The 8,873-nt window shown below is 32.4% G+C and overlaps 1 long non-coding RNA gene across 1 annotated transcript; it reads left to right on the top strand.

Moving 5' to 3' along the window:
- The first annotated feature begins 131 nt into the window (after positions 1–131).
- Positions 132–1,114, top strand: LOC123664670. Its single transcript, XR_006744861.1, has 2 exons — positions 132–397; positions 847–1,114. It is a non-coding gene; the product is annotated as an uncharacterized LOC123664670 (long non-coding RNA).
- Positions 1,115–8,873: the final 7,759 nt, after the last annotated feature.

Below are 8,873 nucleotides of genomic sequence, written 5' to 3'. Positions count from 1 at the left end.
TGCCTTCAAGCAATTAATCGTGTTAACATTAATATATACTTACGCTTCAGTCTGTAATATCCCACTACTGGGCATAGGCCTATTTCCCCATGTAGGAGAAGGATCAGAGCTTAATCCACCACGCTGCCCCAATGCGGGTTGGCGGATATATTCCCTACTACTCAGATTAATAAACAAAAGGCAGATGGAGCGCGCCGAACATGCGAGTGAAGCCACCAAAGCGAATACAAAATCAAAAGCGAATACAAAGTCGCAGCAGTGCTAAAGATAGCGTTGTATTGTTTAAACGTCTCGAGTGATTCATTATTTTTTGTCAAAAAATGCCGTCTTGTGTTATTAAACATTGTAAAAGTTGTTCCTAAAACCAAAAAAAAGAGGATGGAATTTCATTTCACAGGTAATTATAAATTATTTAATTGATTTTATTATTTATTCACTCAATAAATTATATGATTATCTCGGAACACAAAACCTCGACATTAATTCAACTGTGTTGCCAGTTTTCGGCGAAATGTTTTTCCCTTCAATTGGGGAAACTACCTGACGGTCTAGACGTTAGTGAGACTGACTTTTAAATGTACGGACGTGTATTCGATTCCCACACGTAATATCACGCCTAAATAGTTATTCCGAATTTAGATGTATTTTTATCTGTTATTACCATTTACTGTGATTCGGTCATATGATAATGATGAAGTAATTCACATATATGGTATATTTTGTTAAGTTGTGGGCAATAGCTAGATTATATAATATTAGTGGAATTAACGGAAGATGTTAGATATAATATTTAAAGAATACATATTGTAATCAGTGTCAAGTTTTATTTTTTAATGATTTTTGCAGATTGCCGACAGATGTTGTTCTACGCGAGGAATGGGTTTCTATTATTCGCCAAAGCAGGCAAGACAATAATTGGCAGGCATCAAAATTTTGCGTTGTGTGTTCATTACATTTTAAAGAAGATGGCTTATGCTTTACCGAAAAATGTCGTAGGTTGATAAAAAAAAATCCAATGTAATTATTTGTAATACTATCTAATCTTTTGGTCTAGTCTTTAAATTGTCTGTATATCGATGTATGTGTGTGTGTGAATAAATGATGATGATTATTATTATTATTATTAATAAATATTTTAAATTATGTATGTTTTTTTAATTTGTCTAATGAAATAAATATGATACTACTGAAAAACACTAAAGTTTTATTATCTAGAGTTGTAAACATTGTAAAGTCCATTTAAACCTTATTAAACAAAAACAAAATTAATACCCGAAGCAAAGTGTGGTAGGACCGCTAGTTATAAAAAATCTTGACATATTACCTATTTCTTTCGTTATTTTTAAGGAAACCTTTATTAATGTTGTTATTATTATTAAAGTATTTATTTAGTTATAAATTCATGTATCCAAATAAAACTTTAGAACCTATTGTCGTAAAAGGACATTTTAAAAAATACAGGGAGTTTTTTTCTTTTTATGGTATCATTATACAAACATAGATGCACGTGTTCCTACACTGCCATTTCTAGTCGCCACGCACACATGAATAAAAAGTGGCTTCATACTTTTTGTTGCACACGCTCCATCTGCCTTTTGTTTATTAATCTGAGCCCTACTATGAGTAACGATCGCTATCAGGTGTATATGATAACAACCGGGACCGACGGCTTAACGTGCTCTCCAAGGCACGGTGGGGAGACCCACAAGGACTGCCCCGCACATGACAAACATTTGTATTGGCCATACAGGCGTTTGCCGTGGTCTGCTAGGCGTAAAACTCGAAAAGAGGTAGTCTGCTACATCTGATATTTTTTTAAATTCACCATTAACTATAAATTAGAAAGAAGATTTTTTTTTATGGAATAATAAGTTTGAAAAATTGTACAGAATATTGGAAAATTTCAGAAAACGTACAATAACTTCTCGGGTTGCACAGTCGCAAGACAGAACAATGACTATTAAATCATTTTATATATATATATTCATTATTATTATCGTTTATAAAATTTACAATACATAAAATAATGAAAAATAGCAACAAAAAACCACTAAGATTTCAACCTGTGCTATAGACATAATACGATTTTTCTTATAATGTTTAAAATATTAAGAAAATTACAAAAACCATGAGTGATGTTTATACAGTTTAAATAATTTTTAGGTCTGAATATGTAAATAATGTTGTTTTAATTTAGTTTTAATATTTCTATTTTAAATATTTTTGCAGAAATCTAGGGGTAGGTTGTAGTCGAGGAACAATATAAGCGGTTGTACGCTCACCATACATAGCTGCGTACGTTGTTGTCTCTCAGTGATCGCCCGTGTGCATGCAGAATGTTTAATAATATTATTTAACGACAAATTGAAAAATCTCCCCCTCTCTTCCCGTGGGTGTCGTAAGAGGCGACTAAGGGATAACAAGGTTCCACTACCACCTTGGAACTTAAGAAGCCGACCGATGGCGGGATAACTATCTAACTGGCTTTGAAACACACAGGCCGAAGACGGGCAGCAGCGTTTTAGGTGCGACAAAGCCAGCCTTGCGGTCACCAACCCGCCTGCCCAGCGTGGTGACTGTGGGCAACACACATGAGTTCACGCATTTTTAGCGCGAACTTGTGGAGGCCTATGTCCAGCAGTGGACTGCAAGAGGCTGGAATGATGATGATGATGATATTGAAAAATCGTTCTTTAAGAAATATAAAATCTCCTTTGGAATGTACTTGTAAAACTTTACAATGATTAAAGAGTTCTGATTAATTATTATAAAACTGACTTTTTATCTTTGGTTTATCTTTGGTGACACTATTATTTTAAGATTTTTAATTTAAGATATAAATCTTATCAAGATAAGTTTTGTATGTACGGCCGTAGCTACTAAGGTCATATTGTATATAGGATTCTCCTAATGCGTTATAAAGCATAATTTAGAACTTAAACGGGTTACGATTTTTAAGTATTGTAACATTTGCAAGTAACTGAGGTAGGGCACAGCAGGAATTTCCTGCTCAAAATATGGAGCAGCCCGACTGGGGTAATACCTCGACCTTACAGAAGATCACAGCAAAATAATACTGTTTTCAAGCAGTATTGTGTTCCTGTTGGTGAGTAAGGTGACCAGAGCTCCTGGGGGGGATTGGGGATTGGGTCGGCAACGCACTTGCGATGCTTCTGGTATTGCAGGCGTCTATAAGCTACGGTAATCGCTTACCATCAGGTGAGCCGTACGCTTGTTTGCCGACCTAGTGACATAAAAAAAAAACTGTCTTAGTTTATCACAACACCTCGTTCAATTTGGCGATTCCAGTTAAATTTGTTATCAATAGTCAGCTCAAGATATGTCTGTGTCTGGTTAGTCTCTATAGTTGGATATTTAGAATTTGCTTTACTTTTCGCACGAAGACAGTCATGGTTATGAGCAATTAAATTTGCTATTAGAAATTGTTTAATGTATAGAGACTTAATAATTAGTTCCCTTTTTTTCTTGCGTTGAGCACTAGACCAGAGTCATGGCACCATCGTAATACGTATACGTATACCGGGTATCCAAGTCGACTTGTAATTTGTTTACAGGGGCTTCGGGATTTCTGTTAGCAATTACAAGACTTGTATCATTCGCGAACTGGTAACATGTGCTATTAATGATACAGTTGCTGATGTCGTTGACACAAGGTAAAAAGAAAAGTGGGTCCAACACAGAGCCCTGAGCTGTACCCCTAGTCATAGATATACGTCTTCTGCATATATTATCTACTTGAACAGTAAAGGTTCGGTTTTCAAATTAGTTTTTTGTACCAGGTCAGTATTGGGCCACACACTCCACAGTCAATCTAATCTGTCAACTAGCTACCAATGCACCAATGTATCAAAGGCACGGCAAAAATCAATAAAGAGAACTAAGATGATTTTTTGTCATTAAGTGTTTGCTGTGTGGCTACGGTACTAAAGAATATAGCCACCCCCTCTCTCCCCGTGGGTGTCGTAAGAGGCGACTAAGGGATAACACAGTTCCGCTACTACCTTGGAACTTAAAAAGCCGATCGGTGGCGGGATAGCCATCCAACTGCTGGCTTTGAAATACACAGGCCGAAGACGAGCAGCAGCGTCTTCGGTGCGACAAAGCCAGCCCTGCGGTCACCAACCCGCCTGTCCAGCGTGGTGACTATGGGCAAGACACATGAGTTCACGTTTTTGGCGTAAACTTGTGGAGGCCTATGTCCAGCAGTGGACTGTATAGGCTGTAATGATGATGATGTATGATGATAAATTGGTCTTATGCAACCTACTTTTAAAGCATCCGGGTAGTAACCACTCTGAACACTACGATTAATTAAGTCTAAAATTGAGCCTGAAATGCTGTCGCTTATAACTTTAATATCGGAAACATTAATATTGTCCAAGCCTGGAGCTTTCTCTGAGTTTAATTGTTTAATTATTTTATTGACACAATTTGCTGATGCTAGTTTGAACAAGATACTTGAGTCCAAAGGTTTACGTATAACTGTAGAATCAGATAACTTTAAATTAAATTTTGGAATAATATATTTTACCGCTCTATCAAAAGCTGATGCAAAGTTCTCGGCAATGTCTTTGGTATTAATACTCTGTGCATCTAAGGCCCCTATGCTGTATAGCCATATCTAGTGACAGTGTTATTCTTCCTAACATTTCGTTAGCGATTTAATATATTTTCCTTGTGTTTCTAAAATTATTGATAACATATTGTATGTAATAATTGTTCATCTTGTATTCTAAAATTTTATGAATTTTATTTCGAATTTTGTTATAATCTAATTTAATTTTTGGGTCAAGACTATTTTTCCACTTAAAAAATATAAATGTTCTCTTATCACAGAGCCAAATAATCTTGTTATTTACCCAGGTTAACTAAACCTCTGAAAGAATATTCTTGTTTTTTAATAGTGCTTTTATTGTTTGCTGTCTTTTTTGCATGATCAAAAGAATTATAAATAATTTTAATTTTGTTTTTGTTTTAAACCATTCTAATTTTTTAAGTTCCTCATATAAAGTGTTGTAATTAATATTTACTTTCGAATCAACCTGTATACACCTTAGCACCGAGAATGTGTCGTCAACACAGGCAAATATTATTCCTCGATGGTCGGCCAGTACGACGTCGAGTACTGCCGTGAACGGATGCAAAGTTGAAAAAAGTGTATATATGTGATCTATACATGATTTGGTAACATTTTTTTTTTCTTACCTCAATTCTGGTAAAGTCTATTATTCCACAGATTAATACATGTTCACACAGTGCTCCTAAGTATGAATTATTGTATGCCGAAGTACCTTTTAAATCAATATTTATGTCAAAAACGAGAAGGAAGTTTTGCTTTGAATTAAACTTAGTTATGTGGTTATTGAGCTCCCAGATACCTTACGGTTGTAGAAGGTAGTCTATATATTTCACTCACAACTATGTCATAATTTAATTTTTATTTTTAAGGTAAGAGTTTCAAAAGTTTTAGTGTGTTGTTCTATTCGTGTAAATTTTATATGGTTCGGCACATAAATAATAATCCCGCCACCTTTTTGGCTTTTTCGCAGATGTGATTATAGCTTGTAGCCGGGTAAGTTGTATAGGTTAACTATATTGTCAAATATACCAACTTCTGTTAAGATTATGAGGACTAATGGAAACTTTCAACAGTCCGTTGCAATAAGTTCCTTATAAGCGATCGGATATTAAATTGTAATCAGGTTAAATTTATATATTAATGTAATATATTAATATAATTGTATAATTTTAAGGAAATTATTTGTTGATTAACTATTAAATATTTCTCTTATACTCGTATAATTATATCCATAATTCAAAATTAATATTTGTATGAAATTGCTCAAATGACTTAGAAAGGTTTCGACACTTCTGACTATTTCTCAAACTAACTCATAACTTTTCAACTCGTTATGTAGTAAATTTTACTATCATTAGACTCATTAGACATCGTTGCGTAAACTCTTCTGTTCCTACACCAAACGTACTTACAAGATTTGTTTAGTAACTGGGTTTTAGCTATATACAGTAAAGATTTTCGGTATTTTGTTTCGTTCTCCCGGATGTTAATTGGATCTTCATCTTTTTATATCAGAACGTTTGAAATTAGCTGACCTACTGTGAGACGATGTGTCTTCCCGGCTTCTAACCATTGCTGCTAGAGCATCTAATCTTATTTTTACAAACTAGGATTTAAGATTTCTTAAATCTTAAATTCTAGCTTTAGAAATTGTAATAGTTATAATTTGCCAATATCATTAGATATAAAGATAGATATACATATCTAATGACATTCACCAACCCGCCTGCCCAGCGTGGTGACTATGGGCAAAACACATGAGTTCACGTTATTTTTAGTGTAAACTTGTGGAGGCCTATGTCCAGCAGTGGACTGTATAGGCTGTAATGATGATCTAATGACATGGTAAATAAAAAATATTAACTAAGTTACAGTTTTAGTGTTTAAATTATCTGTGTAATCTATCCTTCTAATATGTATGTGTTATTTATATAATGGTCATGGTTAAAAGTAAAAAAAAAAAAAAAAACTTAGCGTATATTATTACCGATTGGAAAGTTTCAGTAAAAAATACTGTAGTTAGGATTTCTAAAAATTTTGAATATGTATTATATCAAAAGAGAATAAAAATATAGATAAATATAGATATATTCATTGGAAACAACATCACTGGTCGATATGTCGATGACGAATTGAGTTTACTATGTTTCAGAAAATGACAAAATGTGCTCAAGTGATAGCCACTTAATTTTTTGCTTTAACTTTAATCATAGACCCAACTGATGGAGACGGGTAATTAAAGTAAACTAGATGGTTCCTTTATTAAATAGTTATTAAACATATTAAGATATATAAATATATATTATTAATAATATATATAATAATAATTTTATATAAATAAATGTTTTTATTGCATTGAAAGATCCATTTAAATATTTTTAAAACAAAATCATGTTATTCATTTGTTGTGTGCAACTTACTAATTAAACCAAATGTTTTAAGCAGGAAAACAACATTTAATTAGTTAATTAAATGTTGTTTTCCTGCATAGTTACTGTACTCTTGAACAACTCATTTGTTTTGTTTTCCACATTAAAAGTTATTTTATAAATAACTTATAATGTTATTTGATAAAATAATATTTCCAACATAAAATATATTAAAATACGTATACCTAAGTTAAAAATTATTTTTTTTTTAAAGTTATACTTTTAGCGCGTTGGGGAAAAATGATGAGATTAAATTTTTACGATGTGCGCGCACACCGTCACAAAAAAAACCGACACCCTGAAGTTAGCTAGCCAACGAAGAAGAAGTTAGCAACGTGAAGTTAGCTAGCCAATGAAGTATAACTTCTTACGTGCGTACATAAGTACACACACACATTTTTTATTTTTATATTACCGTAGGATGCAAAACATATTTAAGGTCAACACTCTGTATTGAGTATTTTTCTATGTATAATGGTAAAAGGCCCATTTTTTTCATAACATTATACAAAATTAACAACAAATAAAACAAAAAACATAAATAGTGTAATTGAATATAAAATATTTAAGATATATTAAGCGAGAACGAGATATCTAAAAGAAATAAAAAAACCAGTCAAGTGCGAGTCGAGCTCGCGCACCGGGGGTTCCATACAAGCAATTTTTTTTTAATATTTTTATTATATGATGTAACTAAAAATTTATGCATTTCGCAATTTTTCCTTTATCTGTACTAGAAGACGCTGTTTCGTACCAAGTTTTAAGATTCTGAATTTACGAGAAGTACCAGGGTACTAATAGGTTTAGGTTAGGTCTTAATTTCCTTTCGAGTGTCGAAAATTTGCAGCATAGCTGTCTGTAGCTTTTGATTGCGTTGGCTTAGAAATTTGATTTTTTGACAGCTCCAAAGGACAGTAGATTGGAGTATTTAATATTAATTTCAGCTTGATACCTCTATGCGTTCTTGAGAAAAAGGGTATTAACAAATAGACGGAAAACAAAGTGTTCCTATAAGGGTTCCGTTTTTTTTCCTTTTGAGGTACGGAACCGTAAAAATTAGTAGAAGACCTCTTTCAGTTACGTTTTAACTGCTTTTAACGAGCACTTATAAAAACAAATCAATGTTCTATAGTCCACACAAGAAAAAAAATATCACAGAAGCTCACAGCAAAATAATACTGCTACCAAGTAGTTTTATGTTACTGTGGTTGTTACTACAATTGTTACTACAGTGTGTGAAACGACTTGTTTTCTTTATTAATACTTACCATTACATTTTGAAGTGTGATGTAAGTGGTTTATTGTTAATTTTCTTAAAAGTGTTTATAAAAATGTTTAGAATGAAAATATGCATGACACAGTTTTAAAACATGGTAAATATACAAAGTATTTAAAGCCATATGGTAATACTAAGATGCAATTATTATTATAACGTAATATATATAAAAAAGTTGTTCATACTATATTTAGGTTTAAAGAACTTTATTTTTTAAGAACATTACAGTTCACTTATGAGTGTTGTACCAGATAGATACTTTATTATATATCTAACAAACTTTTAATTAACAATAACAATTACAATACATATTAATTAATAAACAATTTAATAAAATTCACATAATACTTTTTAATAATAAAACAAAGCTAATTGTGGTTGAATTACTCGTATCAATACACAGAAAATTAAGTAAATTACTAACTTTTAAATTGAATGATAAAATATAGTTCGTTTTTTCCTTATTTCAGAGCAAAAACTTTGTTAACTTGAAGCTAATGTTGAGTTGTAATCTAGCTCCGATTAAATAAAAGCTAACGTAAACAGTTGCTAAGTAATATTCTAAATA

The sequence above is a fragment of the Melitaea cinxia genome, chromosome 22 (genome assembly GCF_905220565.1).
Source record: "Melitaea cinxia chromosome 22, ilMelCinx1.1, whole genome shotgun sequence".
NCBI classification, from domain to species: Eukaryota; Metazoa; Arthropoda; class Insecta; order Lepidoptera; family Nymphalidae; genus Melitaea; species Melitaea cinxia.
Note: the sequence above shows the minus strand (reverse complement) of the source record. Positions and strands in the feature narration are given on the sequence as shown.